An 18,343-nucleotide genomic window follows, 5' to 3' on the forward strand; every position below is an offset into this window, starting at 1 on the left:
AAAATTTTGCTTACTGTATATAAATAAAATATTTATTTTGTAAGATTTAATTTAGATATTTCTACTAATTAAAGAAATTTAATTATTTTTCTTTCTATTAGAATGTTTTATTAATTTTTTTTCGTGTGTTTCTCCGTTTCCCTAAACTGTTCAATCGATCTTAGCACCAGATCACTTAAGTGAATAATAAACTTTAAACTAATAGAATTGATTAAATCATTAAAATTTAGATTAGACAGCATAACGATGTGTTGCTATAAAATATCGCGTACCCATTACACATTGCAAATCAATTTTTGGAATTAAATATTAAACTTACGGTATAAAATATTTGATTGATTTGTCGTTATTCTAAAAATACTATTATAGCTAGAATCATAAAACTATAATTTACTTATTAATTTTAGATGTTTCACGGGAGTAATCAAAATATACTACTGTTGTTATTATACAAGGACAGTTATTCGATGTCACAAACCTTATTGAAAACAAAACTTTTAATTTGAGTTAAGGGTATATAATGTACAGGGTGTATATATATATATATATTTTTGCTGGCTAACAGACTATTGAATAACGTACTATAAATTTCTCTCGTAATTATATATTTACAACCTGTGGGCTATTACATAATATTATTGGAACGTCGACTGTGTGTCGGTCGATTGAGGGTACTATACTATATTTAATACTTTGTGTGTTTTACGTCAATAAATTATACTGTTTCGTATGCATTTTTAAAATATTCGATACGAATACAGGCATAAGCTTTTCCAATGGCGTAGGGGCAGTCGAAATGCCATAGACACACTAACGATACTACTCTAGTAACTTATAACATTAAGCAAATGATTAGACAGTTATATTGTTCGGACCGGTCAATACTAGTCTCATTAACTATTCATTCATTTTACAGCATAGTTCCATAAAAATACAAACTCGTACCTCGTGCTTCAAAAATTATAAAATAATTTACTGTAAAATCATGGCATATGGATATTATTTGTCTTTTTGTTGTTGTTACCGTGGCTGTAGTATTGGGGGGATTAAGGGGGAAGTATGCCCCTATAACGAATAATATGTCTGCGTTACTATATTACCCAATGATAAATTTGCTCGAACTTCAAACCGGCTTAAACAAAATGTGTAAATGCATATAATTCCAGGCATATTTTTATTAATAATAGTAATATTAATTAAATATGACCTTCCAGACTTAATAAAATGTAATTACATATGTATAATTAGAATTTATTGGATTATTAGAGTTTTAATTATTAGAGTTATATTAGAGTTTTAACATGTAATAGTGTCGAAGATGATCAATAGTTTTTCAAACGACTGCGGCCGTGTACATATACGAGCCACTTGTTCACTAAAGGGTATAAAACTGTTGCGGAGTAAACTAACCAAAACCATAATATGCGATACCGCACTCAAAGTTTTTATTATATTGTAATTATTAAATTGAGTGTACGTCTAGACTAATGAATTCAATTTTTCATTGAAACATAATTATGAAGTTAACCCATAAATAGCAGGTTCTATGTGATGTTACCTATAATAAAATACATTCTAACTTTCTATTGTATAAACTTTTGCCATTAATATAAAATGTAATTATTAGATTTATGCTGTGTACATTGTATAACAAAAAGTAATCATCATCGATATAATTTAGAAAGTGTAATATTAAAATTAGTAAAGTTTTATTTTCATTAGAATTGAATTTATTCAAACGTATTGGCGCATTAACTTTATCGGATAATGTCGCCAGAATAAAAATGTATAATTATCTATGATTAAGTGTAAATCTTATGATTTACTCGCTTATATTGGGTGGGTTGGGTTATAAATTGAATTTTCAGTTGGCAAAGAAGACGTTAAACTAATACACATAACATACGTTGTATGGTATGTGATTTTAGCTGAAAACCAATCATCATATCTTCAACATACTATGTGATTTGAACTAATTATACGTTAAACGTGATGTCAATGCGTGTTTCGATTATATTAACTCCAATTTTATTTAGTCGAACATCTGTTTTTTATAGATTCTTTATATATTTTGCAATTGATAAAAGAGGGCGTTTTTAATTAAATTCAATTACAGAAAACATTTTATTGTTAAATACCAAGAAATGTTCTACTCATAGCGACGTGACTTTTCCTGTTTGAATTACTATTATATCCTTTTTGTCATCTCTATTGATAATCATTTATTTAGTATTTTTAAATTAATGAATAAACAATAGAGTACTTAAGAAATAGTGTATTGTTAATAAAAATCTAATGATTTTATAATACATGCGTCAAAAAAGGCTTAACTACTACTTTATCGAAAATTTTTGTACATCCATTTTAATTATTTTTTGAAAGATGACATATTTCTTTAACTTACATTAATTATTTTATTTTAATAAGATGGAAAAATAATTAATTTTTTAACATATAAATTAAACAACCCATTTTTATATAGATTAATCACTCAAAGTAATAAATTTACATTTTAAATATTCAAATATATCCAAATTTTTGTTGGATTTTATGAAATATTTGATTGAAATAGAAGTCTTATATGAAACACTTTATAATGAGTTAAAATTAATAAGTACTAAAAATCGATTTTGTATTTTGTCTACATGAATAATAAATGAAATATATAATAAAAACTGATTACATAATAAAAAATATGTTTTTTTTATAAACAAATCAGTCGCCTAACATGAAAAGGTTAAAAATAAAATAAAATTAACAGTTTTTCAGAAGACCGTTTTTAAAAATAAAATTATTATGTAATTAATGGAAATAATATTTTTTTTATAAATTTACTCGCAATAGGGTATTTTATATAAATAGTTTACTGAAAACTCTATATATAGAGTTTAAAAGATAAATAATTACTTATTAATGTATTTTTAGAAACAAGATAATTTTTCAAAAAAATTGCCTAGCACCTATTTATTCTGAAATGATGAAATGTTTTTATTAAGTTTAAAAATTCACCGTAATTGTTTTTTTTAAGTCAAGTTAACTCGTATAGTTTCAATAATTAAAAAAAAATTGTTCCAAATAATTTTTTATTTAAACTTTTTAGTTTTTATTAGGATAAATATTAAATCTATATTTATATTTACATATGAATATTTTTACAGAGCCGAAAAATTATGATTTGCTATCACTTGAAATTTATGTGTAAAAAGACTCGTAATCATAGACTAAAAAATCTAAACCAATACCAATACCTATTTAACATTGATAAAAAATCATAATATTCTGTTTTAATTTTTTAGAGGTTTTTAGTGAATTATTCACTTTTGTTCATANTTTTAGAGGTTTTTAGTGAATTATTCACTTTTGTTCATACTTATATTATTTATTGAAAATCACCTATATATATATATATATATATATAACCAGCTCAGATATCATAATGACAATCGTAATGCTTAAAAAGTATGGTGAAGTACGCGTGCGTTTATGCCGACGGTGGTGGGTAAGTAGCACAGAAAAAACAATTGTCAGCCATGTGTCGTAAGGTGATAAAGGTGTTTGAACAGAACTGGGGGGGTACGACGGCTGTCGACAAAAATAATAGAAAACTTTATGACAAAGGAAGTATGCAGGAGAAGTAAAGTAGACAAGAACTGCGGTGTAAGAGTAAAAGAGAAGATATCACGGTGGTGGCAACAGCGACGTTATGTACGCGTACAGTATATATTGTATTGTGCACGAGGACGAAACGGCAACGTAGCAACTTATCGACGCGGCGTTGTTAGCGGCAGGGGCCGTCGGCCTGGTGGCTGTGGCGGAATGATGCGAGGGGGTTTATGCGTGGTGTTTAAGGGGAAAGACAAGGGGGTGTGAGGTGAGTCAGTAGGGGTATGCGAGGCGTCCTGGAGGAGCCGCCGCCGCCACCACAGTAGTAGCGCGCACACAGCAGTCCGATCCGAGTGCGTTGTGACGGTGTTACGCGCGCACGCGGCACAAATAGGGAAAATCGTTTAAAATTTTTATTTGTTACTTTTATGATTAATAAATGTCGTGTAAATAGAATAATATTGATTTTTCGTGAAATTTTTTCGGTCGAATATGTGCGCGTGAATGTCCGTATGCATGTTTTTTAGTGCGGCGTGCACTTGAGATAAAGAAACGTGTGGGGTAAGTCATTGGGTTAATTCGTTATAATTGCCGTAACCAAGATCAGTGCGTGCGCCACCTCTGTTGCCGCCCTAATTCGCGGAAACTAGCGTGGTGAAACATCCGATTTAACAACTACTTTTTTATGTGTTGACCATACACAAGACGGTGCTACTGGCTACTTCCATACCGTCCGTTATACATGATGGCTACTTAAATATAGTACTGTCCTCGGTTCCACCCGTACGACAACGGGTCTTCTAGAAGCCAATGGCAACGATAAGCCGATAAGATGAATGAAGAATCAAATGATCTCGAAGGACTCCTAGCAAAGGTCGGTAATTTGCCTCAACTACAGCAACTTAACTTAACTTTAATTTTGATTATGTCCAACGTCATAGTTTTTAAACTATATAATTCTCCATTAGAATGACGTTCCTTATTAAAAGTTTGCATTGCAACAGAGTGGATTTAAATTTTAATATAATATGTAATTTTTGTTTGAAAATAATGTCTTTTATCATATTCCCTAATCTGTTATCACTGAGTCATTTCCGTCCCGCCCACATTATAATCGCAAAGAAAATTATCCGGGATTGATCGAATGACTACATTGCGCAAGCATAATTGTTTTGCTCTAACATTAACGAAAACCCCTTAAACGTTTATGATCCTTATAAGATCATTTTCTCAATTAAGTTAAAAGTAATATTATTATGATTTTTGTTTTGTTGCCATTTGATTTTGTCGTGTTAGTGGCCAATAATTGTGGGCGACACGCCTTTATAACGAAATTAATATGTAAAACGATGAATATTGCGACAACTACGACCTAGTGGGGGTGATGACCGAGCATCGCATAGACACTGCTATGGAATTTTTTAGTTTTCCCTATAAAAGCAATCGTTATTTTAATGTCTGAAATTTTTCAAAGACAAATTATTTTCCTGGTGAAACATATCTTAATTATGAAATTATTATTTATTTTATCAAATATTAGATCATTTTGATCGTTTTCTCCCAATCATTTAAAGTATTTAATTATTTAATTAAGAAGTACATAAACATATTCTGTAATCATGTTAAATTAATTTTTATAGTGTGTCCCATTCTATATTTATTTTACATATAAATAATGCAATAAGTATCCATTATTTTTCATTTTAAACATTGTATTAAACTATTAAATAATACTGTTTCATTAAAAAAAAAATGGATTTTGTACAATAATCTAAATTTTGCTTAATGTAATAAGTAAAAATTGATGTGACAAACATAAATAATTATTCTCAAAGAAAGGGATTATGTTGAGATCGGCAAGTTAACTGTGTTGGATGAGGGGGTGTAACCATCCTAGCAGATGACCTTGGCCGTTAGATAATGTCAAATGAGAGACAAAATGTAGAATAGATGGAACACCAACTGGTTTATAGTTGGTTTACATTAAAGTTGAATAACTTTCTTTGAAAAGAATTTGTCAATATATTAAAAACTTGAAATGGAGAAAATTAATAACAGCCAGTGTTTAATTAACCCCAAAAAAGGTTATAAATAAATTATTGGTAAGATTTGATTAATAACTAGACGAATAGTACTAGTCGAATTTACGAATGTTCATCTTACTTTGACCATGAGAATTTCTTTTAGTAAAATAAATTTAGATCAGTTTCACTTAAGCAAATAGATCTAATAACATATAATAGCAAAGTCAATGAATCCATATTGATTATTTCAACAATTAAAAATAAAACTTTTAGTTCATAGCATGCAGTTTAGATATTTATTTCTTATGGTATTTCAATTTAAGTCACACACTATCATATGTTATTTAGCACGTGAAATTGTCTCCTTGTTCTAAATTAATTTATTTTATCAATTTAAAGTTTACCTCGCAAGCAGCTTATAAGATTGTTCTGTTGTGTATAAATTTTTATTTTGAGTTTTTCATTTGAACAATTAAGACTGAATACTAAGATAATAATATTTAAGATTAAAATTTTGTTCACTACTGAATGTTTGTATAAATGTCATAATTTAACCGTAGTATATAAATCTTATTATAATATTTCCCCTAAAATTGATTAACAGTCGTATTTAATAAAATATAGTTTCAATACTTATGTGTGTTTACACATACATTACTTATTTTTAATTATGAAATATGATAATTGTCAGGAACAAGTAGCGACAGACAGTAGTAGTTCTACCAATTGTAGTCATGGAAACGGGTTCAAATGCTCCGTCGGCGGGATGTGTGTATCATAAGAACAACCGTGGGGCCCCGTGTGTCGCAATGCAACACTATGATACCACAGATTGGAATTGTAGACTTGTACACGGAGAACAAGGGAGGGTCATCGTAGGGAGAGGATGGTATTGTAGGTATAAAAAGATAGTAGACAGGCGAGATACTACACGATGATGACGACCGGATGCCGGTTAACAATAGGCAAGCGTACAACCATCAACGCTGATGCTGAGTTTTTAAACAGCTAAAAATCCATAACACTACAATCATGTGGGTCACAAAAGTATGACCTGTGAATAGATGCACCGTAATTAATTATAATTTAAAGAATTTTGAATAAAACATTATTTTGGATATAATTACATATAACAACTAGTGCCTTTGTCGTATTGCGTACTGATGTGAGTTATTGTATGTATGACTTATATTTTGAGAATTACACATTTATTGTGTAAGCAAAAGAGATATATTATGCAAATAAAGTTAATCAAATAAGTAAAATAGTGTGTATTTTATAACAACGATACTGTAGACTACTAATATATAGCCATGTATTAATATATTTTCTGAAGGTGTGATAATTAAGATTTGTCTGTCGTAAGTATATTTCCTTGTTTTGATCACATCTGTTTTTTTAGAAAACTTACATCCCAACTTGAATAAAACATTTAGGGTTTAACTAGAGAGTATTTATGAAATTTTTGGCTGCAATACGTAGGAATATATTTTCCATAAATGTAAGTTATGTTGGCCGTTATTAAAATTAAGTATACTAATAAAAATACTTTATATAAGTTTATAAAATAATAGTGCTGTAGAAACGTGCCGATTTTTATTTCAACTATTCGGAAGTTTCTTGCTAATGGCACTTTGTATATAGCACTTATTCCTTCGTGAAGTGCTCATGATTGTCTCCTTGTCCTCTTTGTTCATAGAGAAAGAATCAATAAAAAGACTTTGAATTATGAAATTATAAAATACTTTGAATCTTTTGTGCCATATAACTCGAACAAAAAATGAAAAATACTTTTTCAAAAATAACAAAATATCTGTTAACTATCAACAATTTTTTACAACCTTCATAATTAACTATCTATTAAATTTCAAAGGATTGATAAATAAAATGTTCTGTTAATTACGTATTATTCACTGAGATTTAATTGCAACAAACACACTAAAAAAGTCAATCGAATACTAATTTATTCTTGCAATACACCACTAAAAATTTTATGCGCGCATAGGTGTACTAATTTTGCATACACAGATCGCCGTCTTATTCATTTTTATTAAAGCAGAATGCTTTCAGAGTTGTAGAAATGGTTTTCAATCTTGTGTTTAAATTCTATACCAAATAAATAGAATCATTTTTTGGCTGACTTCAGAAAAAAAAGGTTTAAATTAAATTTTACATTAAAATAAATTGAATATTTTGTAGGGAGAATTAGTTTGCCAAGTTCTAATTCCGGAAATCACTTTATTCTTAAGTCTCATGGTTAGCATTTTATTCGCATTATAATTTATGACCAGTTCAGATAAAGTTAAAAAAATATATTTTGATTTGATTGTATTAGAATTTAGACGTATACAAATCATATTTATATGACAAGAGTGACACTTAATTTTTGTAAAACGCTATAAATTTTATTGTTAAAACTATGAACGCTTTTGTTATAAAAATTGATTAAAGAATTTCCTAATGTGTTTAGTTCTGTTTCGTCGTGCCTTATGGAAATTTATGATTTAAAAATTGACCAATTCTTAAATAGTATAATTATGGTAATGATTTTATTAAAAAATACTTGCACGAAACATTAGTAAAAAGTTATTTAATAATATCTGTATGTTTTAATCACTTAAATAAAAAGTTTTAAATTAAAAATATGTCCATTTTTAATGCTTTTAAATATTTGGAACAATAAAAGAGGTATTTTGCAAGAATTGGCTAGGTACAATTTTTTATTATTTGATGTACTAATAAAAAAAAAAAGTCAAAAAATACTTACAATAAATTTAAAACAATAGATTAATAGAAATATTTTAATATACACATTTATTCTAGAAAATTATGTAACGTATTATATCCTTCTAGAAATTGATATAGTTTTTAACTAACAAAATTTTTGAAAATACGAATTAATAAAAGTATAACTTATTGTGTTAAAAAATTTAATAATTATATACATAGGTCTTGTTGTACCATATTATATATAAAATTCCAGTGTAAAATTTAATGAGTCGTGTACAGTTTTTGTATAAACTCGATATTATAAATTTTATATATTGTTAAAAATATGCTGTTTTAACAATGGAATCCTATTATTCACTAACACTATTATTTTATCCGTAAACCACAATTGCATTTTAAATTTAGATTATTTATAGTAGGAAACTTAAATAAAATAGCTAGCTGTTAAAAATAATTTACGATCAAATATATTAGTGTCTATCCACTCTACTTGTTCGGTAGATGAGTTCAGTGGGTCACTGATGTTTTTACTCCAAAGGTCTCTTTTAAACTGTTTTTTCAATCATTTTTTTGTACTGTATATGGATATTTATTTATTTTTTGTATCTTTCTTATTGCCAAGTTTTATTTTTACTTATACATCGTCTTTTGCACGTAGGTCTTTTTGGTCAGGTAGAAGATAAAAGATTCGTCCGTTTTACACAAATTAAATTTCCATGAAAGCTCTTTTGTATTGAGTTTTCCACCTTGTGGACAGATATACTCTATTTTGGTCAAGTAAATTATATTAACATTTTGAAAAGAACAACTAACATGTCTGATTTTTTTTTAATATTTAAAGTTTAAATATAATTTAGATTCTTGAAATTCAACCCACGTACTCACTTTGTATCTAACAAATTTTGTTTAAATGAAATTATAGAGCATCTTATTTTCAATATAAATACAAAGTAATTCGTTAGTCATGAATTACGTAATTAATTAAAAAATAAAAATAATATCGAGCATTTTATTTAGTTTCTTTTAAGTACATATTTTTATTATTTTATCAATTAAAAAGTATTTCTTAACTAGCTTATTGAAAATGATTTAATTCATTAAAAATTAGTTAATTTTTGTCACAAATAATTTTCTTAATTATATAATTATGTATGTTTCTATTTAAAAAAATAACATTAATATTCCTATAAGGTATAAGAGATGAACAATATTAGATAATTATCTATTTAATAAACACAAAATTATTTTCTAGGACCATTTATTAAATAAATCTGACAATTTTGTGTATGTAATTTAATTTGATACTTATATTGGAAAAAGTTCTAAAATTTTATAACGGGGCTAAAAAGTATTATTAAAACTAAACAAAATTTTTAATAATTTAGATGGACAAAATGTATTTCTGAAAAAAAAAAGTGAACACTTCTTTATAAATTTAATAACTTTGTGTAGTTAGCAGTAACTGTATTTTTTATTATATAAATATAATAGTAGCTAGTTAAGTTAGACTGCAAATTTTTATAAAACCATTTATAAAAGACAAAATTATTTAGTATTCTGTTCTAAATAGATGTGATTTAGTATGTCCATACAGTTCATTCTTAATATTAAAAAAAATATTATTTTGATCATAAATAATATCAATAATAATTAAGGTTTTATTTTTTAATCTATAAATTAATAAAAATGAATATCAATATTCATAAAAATTCATAAGCAATAATTTTGAAGAATCTACCATGTTTTAATATTACTTAACTAAAATACGGTGCTTTAGGGTATTATAACAACAATATATTTTTTACTTAAAATAAACAGTATTACATAATGTATTTCAGCATGAGTTATGGCTTCATATTTCTAATGTTAACCGTGATTCAATTTATATGAGTCTCGGAAGTAGGCGGTGCTTTTAAATAGTGTTGACGGGTAGACGTGTTTAATGCAATGGTGTGAACGCATTATGTGCTATACACGAGCTAAGAATGTTTACAATAAGCAATTTATATTTAACATTTTATTTCTTATCAGGTATTTTTCAGAAAATCACCATTAAAAACAATTTTTTTTTTTTAAGAAAAAGTTGAATTTAATTTAATTCAATTAAATCCTTCTTATAATTTATTTTACGTGTTAAAAGTTTACATACTTTTAAAAATTAATTCTTCACAAAGAGTGCAATTAAAATTATATCAAAAGAAAACAAAAATCGCTGCGTTGTAATTTTAAAAATTTAACTCTTCTTCTTCTTCCTCGCCTTAATCCCAACTACTTGGGGTCGGCCACTCTTATCCTAAATTTCCACTTGACACGATCTACGCTCACATCAGCTGTCCTCAAATCGCATTCAATAGCATCCCTCCATCACCTTTTTTGGTCTTCCTCTACCTCTTCTTCCTTCAACATTCATTTCTATAACTCTATTCTAGAGTTACTAAAAATTTAACTATTTTGTTTTTATGTAGTTGTTACTGTGTCTAAATTTCATTAAACTTTACTTTATCTAACTCTGTTTCTATTTCTGTCATTATATCTAAACATTTTCTGTCAATATTATATCCACTTATTTTACTTGCTTTTACAATTCATATAAAAATGCTTTTTAAGAGGTTTTTTCCTAAGTAGTAGGTGGTATGCTCGTAACTTTTTATACACCAGAGTATCATTAGAAAACATTTTGTACATATAATAAATGAATTAAGTATCAGTCTTAATAATTTATTTTCGAAGTTGTTATCTTTCAAAATAATTGAAAGGAATTTATTACGGATAAATAATAAAACCTTTTTGTTTTATATGAAGACTAACTAAATTAAGAGAATTTTCAATAAAATTTTTAAGTAATAATTTATTTAGAAGAAATTAATCTTTACCTTTTTTAGGTTTATTTAAAAAGATGTTTTTAAATATTTAAGTAATTCATAACAAAGAATTTATTATTTTGGCAACATATTATTCTCAAACTCGAAAAACTCAATAAACAAGAAAAAACTTTTGATTACAAAAATCTAATATAAAATTACTGTTATAGTGGTCGTTTATTCGAGAGTATTTGAAAAAGAGTTCAGATGAAATTTTCAGACCTTAATTCTAATACATAATAAGGCGAGGTGGGCTAAATGTGTACGCAATTTTTTCTTATTTTTTTTAGTCAAAATTATTTTTGTGCTATTCTTTTGTTGAATAATATCATACATAACATAAACAACTAGAGTATCTGCATTTATGATAAAAAGATCGAATAAATTTAATTTATTTAATTTATTCTGTCCAGGGCTTATTGCTCCTTTATTGGGGTTAATGTGATTCTACAAATTAAATAATTTTATCAAATATTTCAAAATCATTTTGTAAGTGAGTCATTCTACACGATAAAATAATTTATTTGATTGAAATATAAAATAAATTAGATAATTATTTGAAAGTTAATTTTTTTTAATGTCAATGTCATTTATTTATGTTTTATGGATTTATAGATATCCTTTGTTGGTTAGGCATTCAGATAAAAATAAACGTAAAATTCTCAAATAATTCAAATTATGATGTTCTTAATAAATAAAATTTACACAATCGGTATCACACTTACTCAAGTACTCTTTTATATCGGGGTAAGTGTGAAGTCGCATTTAAATAAATTATAATATAGTTTATATTATTTAATTGTTGAAGTATAAAAGACAGTTATGCAGTTAACCGTTTAGTTGAAATCAATCACATGAAAAATTTAATAATTGTTCATGTACTAAATGTTATAAAATTTTTACAAGCGATGAATGACAGTCTACGACTCACGATATTTAATAACTATATATTTATTAGGGTTATGTGCATAGAAATTTGAACAGTTGAAAGGGAACAGCATAACTCTTCGACAAAATTGTCTAAAAAATAATCATAAATGTTATTGTATCCATATAAGCAGCAAACACACTTACCCCATATAACCTTAAAGTATTTTTTATAGCATGAAATGCATTTACAGCGAAATACTTTCTAGATTAAAAGTTATTGGGATTGTCATATTTTTGTGACTCATTCTGTATAGTATTATGCTTATGTATTCATCATTTATTAAAAAAACAACTTTAATGAAAGGAGTAATCTATTACATTCCATAACCTGTTAATTTCATGGCAAATTTTAGCGTCCATTTTGTACATGACAGTAAGAAATACAGAAAATTGATCCGTCGGCTGATTACATTATATTAGACTAGACTTGTTTAAAAATCTATTAACGAATGTAACATGACGTGTATGGTACGTGTCTATTCAGTCAGTAGTTAGTAGCAGCGTGACAAAATTTCGTATAATAAAAATGTCAAAGATGGATGATAAAGTGTTGGAAGAGTGTGTACAATTACACGATGAGGAACTTGAATGTATTAGTCTTCAAGAGTAAGTTTCATTGAAACATCCAGAATAATAGAAATAAAATAGAATTATTTTTTCCATTGGTCCGTGATAATTATTGTAATAATAATTTTAAATTACACATCGAGTATTTCAACCAATAAAACAGACTGATTAAAATATATTAGACCTCAATCATTTTTAACTTTTATACGTATTTATACGTTCAAACCTTTTGAGTAAAACTATAGTATACTCGCTCTATGTTGAGTATTTTCTAATTGAAATAATCGAGGTAATTTTTTTTTTATTCACTTTTTTTCACAAGATTTTTGGTCGTCAAATTGTCACTCTTCTTTTTATAGGATTATTTTATTAAAATTAAAAATCAAATTTATATTTTTAAAAATTAAATTAGGTAGTGTTATCAACATGTGAATTTTTTCCTGTGAAGGTTTCAATTATTTGTTTATATTAAAAAAAATTTGTAAATAAACTTAAAAATCTAATAAAACAATTAATCTTTAATTATTAAAACATAGTTAATTTTATTGAATTTCGAATATCTATATATCTATATTAATAGATACACGATATAACTACCTAAATAAAACGCGTACTTATAAATCGAATAAGTAAGACACGTCATGATGTGTTTATTTTTGAGTATGATATACACTTGATTGTTTCGGATGGCTGTGCAACGGACTATAATATGATGTATGTCATTCAATTTACTTAATCGAATTAAATAGTTTCCGGTCTTCTTTTCACCACTACTATACAGCATTACTGTACAGATAATAATTATGTTATTCCGCCCACTTAACAAATTATAAATGACAATATGCACGCATGCTTTTTGAATATTTAGTTAACGTTTTCTAAGTTTCAGAGTAAGAATAAAAATATTAAATGAATATGTTATGTGTACGTAACTTTACAAATTGGAAAAGGGCTTCTATGATGATTTCGCACGGGAAATTTGTTTTGCTTAAAATATCCGTCTTTGTGTTCACTTGAGTATACGCCGGTGCAAAGCTTTATACATATTACACACAACTTAGTAGAAATCGATAGAAACTACCGCAGCCGCCGCCTGTATCTATAAAGTACTAAAACAGATTCGGTTATCGTCGGAAGTCTGTAGAAATTTTATCAAATAACTAATAAACCTTGAATAATATAAATATTTCTGACCACACATTTTTAAAAACTTTTTCTTGCAATTGGAATAAGAATAAATATTTTTATTTTTTTAATTCAAAATTTCTTATTGCATCAGATTATAAATACAAAAATTATAATAGTATTAATTTTAAAATGTCTTTTTAGATATTTTAGACTGACAATTTAGAAAATTAAATATTAATTATTTGATTGTAATTATTAACATGAAATTATTTCTATTAGTTTTCTGCATGAACTTTAACCTTTTTAAGTATAGTATTACCTTAAAGCTAGAATTTCGTTCATAACTACGTGTAGTATGCAGATTTACCATTCAATCTTGGTTTTTAATTAAAATAGTACTATCTCAATAATGTGTATTACTTCACTCAAATTGTATACTAACAATATAATGTTATATTCTTCTTCTTTTTCCTCCCCTTTATTCCAATTACTTGGGATCGGCCATCTTTGACTAAACCACCTAAGTCTATTTTCTCTCACCTTATTCACGATTGACGTTACACCTATAATCCCTCTTATATGATCATTCCTTATTCAATCTCCTCTAGTCACTTCATTCATCCATCTAAGCATTTTCATCTCTGCTACATTTATTTTCTGCTCTACTTTCTTGTCAACTGCTCAACACTCTGAACCATGGTTGATATCAATAGTCTTATAGAACTTACCTTTGATCCTCATTGAAGTTCTTTTATTCCACAACACACCATACGCTTCTCTCCACTTCTCCCACCCTCACTTAATCCTGTGTCTTACTTTTTTGTAAATACCACCATTCTATTGTACACCTGATCCTAAATACTTAAAACTTTTCATCTCTCCTATCACGCTTATTGTCTCCTCATTTCACCTACCTCATGTTCTCATTTGTCAAACTTATGCTCTATATACACTGTCTTACTCTTACTTATTTGTAATCCCTTCACTTCAAGAGCTGATTTCCACACTTCTAGCCTTTGATTAATTTCCTCCTTATTTTCTCCTGTTAACACTATATAGTAAGCGAACAACATGCGCGATGGTACCTCTCTTTGTATTTTGACCATCACTACAAAAATTAAGTAAGGGCTTAAAGCAGAATCTTGGTACACTACTAGTCTTCCCATAAAATCTTCTGTTACTCCGCTCACATTTTTTACCCTGGTACAAGTGCCATCAGAAATATTCTCTATTATATTGAAGTACTTTTTTAGGATTCTTTTTCTCATTAACACCCAATTTAAGACTTATTTCGGTACTTTATCACACGCTTTCTCCAAATTTATAAATACTATACACAGCTTATTTTTTCATTTTCCTATACTTTTCTGTTAGTATAAAATTTTAGTGACATTGACTATTAATAGAATTTTATACCCGACAAAAATAAAGTTATTAAATTTAGTTATTAATAAGTAATAAGTTATTAAATAATAAAGTTATTTTTTTTTCCTATTTATTTTTTACTTAATGTTTTATTTTTAAAATTAACATTTATGAATAAAAAAAAAAAATGTTTTAACTATTTAACTTTGTTTTAATATAGAATATTACTAACTATGTACATTTTTAAATAATATTTTCAATTAATTTTGTGAAAATTGAGTTTATTACTAAAAGTTTATTTATATTCATTAAAACCGACAAATAAATAAATTCAATGATGTTAAAACATCAGAAAAATTATTCAGTAAATTTGTCATTTAAATTTCATCGTTATTTTTTACTTAAATTATTTAATGTTTGTTTGACATTAATGATGAGTTTTTATTCGGTATACTTAACTAATTGAGTATCTAGTTATAGGTACTTTATGAATAAATTAATCAAAATAATAATCTTATTAATGTCTAATTTCTTTTTGGTCGTGAACGTTTACGAATTTTGATTGTTTGCTTGGGTGTAAGGATTTCACCATTGGGTACGGACAATGCGAGTTGAACGGGATTCGTGGCCTATATAAAACATAAGATCGATATAGCGCCAACGGACGGTGCACACTTGGCCCTTTTACAACCATTACCATACCGTTTCAATTTACCGTGTTATTTTTTCCTTTTTTTATTGTTAAGAATTATTTATCTACTCGCATTTCCAATATTCTATCGTTGTAGATTTAAAACTATATTATTCTTCGTACAAATATTATTATTAAGATCATGGTAATGGCTAACCACAACATAATAAAAAGTTATTTACGAGTCATTTTTGTATTGTGTGATAACAGAATGTTATCACGTATTAAAGGATTTTTATTTATATGATGCATTTAAATATCCGTAATAAATACAGTTTTTTCTAATGGTTCTAGATATTCTTAACACTGATGTTATTTTATTGACAATATCATTAAAGAGAATATATTTAGTATTTTAGCCACATTTTAATTATTAATAAGTAATCCAGAATTTGTAACATTTATTAAATAAATTTAAACACATTTTTATAAAACAAACTTACCAGCAACATTTACTATTTAGAAAAATATATACTATCTGAATTAATATAAAAATAAATATATTTTTTTTCAATCGAATGAATAGCAAATTTAAATTTTTAAATAAAAAAGTATAAGGGCGCCCGATAATCCTCAAAGGAGTACGAATTTAGATGAAATATATAAAAATCAAAATAAAACAATTATAACAATAAATTTTATCAGATTTATTAGAGAATTTGGCATTACTTCTGTAGAGTTCTTTCAATTAATTTAAATATTAAAAAAAATAAAAATGTAATTTATAAAAAGAATAATAATATTTATTTTTCAAAAAAAAAGAAAGTTATTTCTAAAATTATATAACTTATAAAAAGTGCTACGTACGTGTATAAGGAAGAATTTTCATATTCACGTATTTGAAGTTTTTAACGCATATAATTTAAGGGAAAATTTCGTTAAATTGTGATGAAAATGCAATATTTGTGTACGAATTTTCGATACCTTATGTCAAAATAATACTACTTGTATGTAAATTTAATGTGTATATCAAAAATATCATAAGATTTTTTGTATTATTTCTTACAGAATAATCTTATTTAACTAATGATCGCATTCCAAGGTAGATATTTTTAAATAGTAAATAAATAATTGATATTTCATTACTGTTGTATTCACCGTTTTATTGAAAAATGTTAAATATATGCTGTTTATAAGAAATAGAGTGACAAAATCTAACTTACAACTCTAATAACATTTGATACAATTAATATTTCGCTATGATTTAAAAAATAATTATTTACGCGTTGATAAGCTACGTTAAAATTATAATTACTATTATTTGTTTTTAATAATAAAATTATTATATTTTATATTTTATAATGATTCTTTAAATAAATGATTAATAAATCAATTAAAATTTTAGGGCGAGAAATTATTTGGTTATAAGTATTTTAATACATAGAGTAGGGAATGTATTGGGTGTGTACAGCATGTACTGGTCTGTACTTAACACATCACCACCCACGTTACACATCCATTTTATGTATTAAAATGCTTGTATCTCAACAATAATATGTTGTGCTAAAATTTTTATTGACCGATTAACAATTTTGCTAAAAAATTCTAAATACTGGCTATTGAAATTTATAAAATATTTAAAATAAAATAAAATATGTTTGATTATTTTTATTATAAAAAAAAAAAAAAATAGTAAAAAATATGGTTTTAATTAATCAAAATATTCTCTTACATCGTACGTGTTATTAACTTCCAGTAAATGTATGTAAAAATTAGAATATCTTTTTAAGAGCTACATAATATTAGATTTATTTTTTTTTAATATACAATATCTTATTTTAGAAATTACAGTTTGATTTTTTTAAATATTTCAAATCACATTGGTTTTATGGAATATTTTTAACTGTTTACTTATGTTTTAAATAGATATTTTTAAACATTTTTTTTAATAAAGCTTTATATAGAGCTACTCTTTTATTTTGATATACAGGATGATTGAAATCTGGCAACACACTCATTTTCTCAGAAAATATTGAGAATTTTAAATTTTATTAAAGAGAAAAAATATTAAGTTCAAAAAACTCTACATTAATATGTAGTCAAGCCATTATTTTTTTCGTTCCTTCAAGGATAAAAACCCTTATTTATAATTTTCTTAAATTGGATCCCTTATTATTAACTTTATAATATTTTTTTTTTTTTTTATTAGAAATATACAATCTGTACAATGAGTACAATAAGCATATATGATAAGAGTAGAAAAATTTACATGAATACATTTTGATGGAAGAAACAACTCATTAGTGACACTTCCCATGATTTTTTTAATTTTTAATTATTTTAGAATTTTTGTTTTATATTTCCAATGACTTAATTATATTATTATTATTATGTTTTAAATAGATATTTTTAAACATTTTTTTTAATAAAGCTTTATATAGAGCTACTCTTTTATTTTGGTATACAGAGTGATTGAAATCTGGTAAGACACTCATTTTCTTAGA

At 26.1% G+C, this 18,343-nt stretch overlaps 1 protein-coding gene across 17 annotated transcripts in view; it reads left to right on the forward strand.

Moving 5' to 3' along the window:
* The window catches only part of LOC126900317 (voltage-dependent calcium channel type A subunit alpha-1), a 126,445-nt gene that overhangs the window by 76,153 nt on the left and 31,949 nt on the right, over positions 1-18,343 (forward strand). Inside the window, exon 1 of one of the 17 annotated variants that reach the window (XM_050675959.1) lies at positions 3,940-4,477. The exons of the other annotated variants lie outside the window; for them this stretch is intronic. The gene's annotated coding sequence lies outside the window, so the exon portion shown is untranslated. Of the gene's footprint in view, positions 1-3,939; positions 4,478-18,343 lie in introns of those variants that run through there. 17 annotated transcript variants of the gene reach the window in all.

The sequence above is a fragment of the Daktulosphaira vitifoliae genome, unplaced genomic scaffold, assembly GCF_025091365.1.
Source record: "Daktulosphaira vitifoliae isolate Bord-2020 unplaced genomic scaffold, ASM2509136v1 Scaffold_3, whole genome shotgun sequence".
Lineage (NCBI taxonomy): Eukaryota > Metazoa > Arthropoda > Insecta > Hemiptera > Phylloxeridae > Daktulosphaira > Daktulosphaira vitifoliae.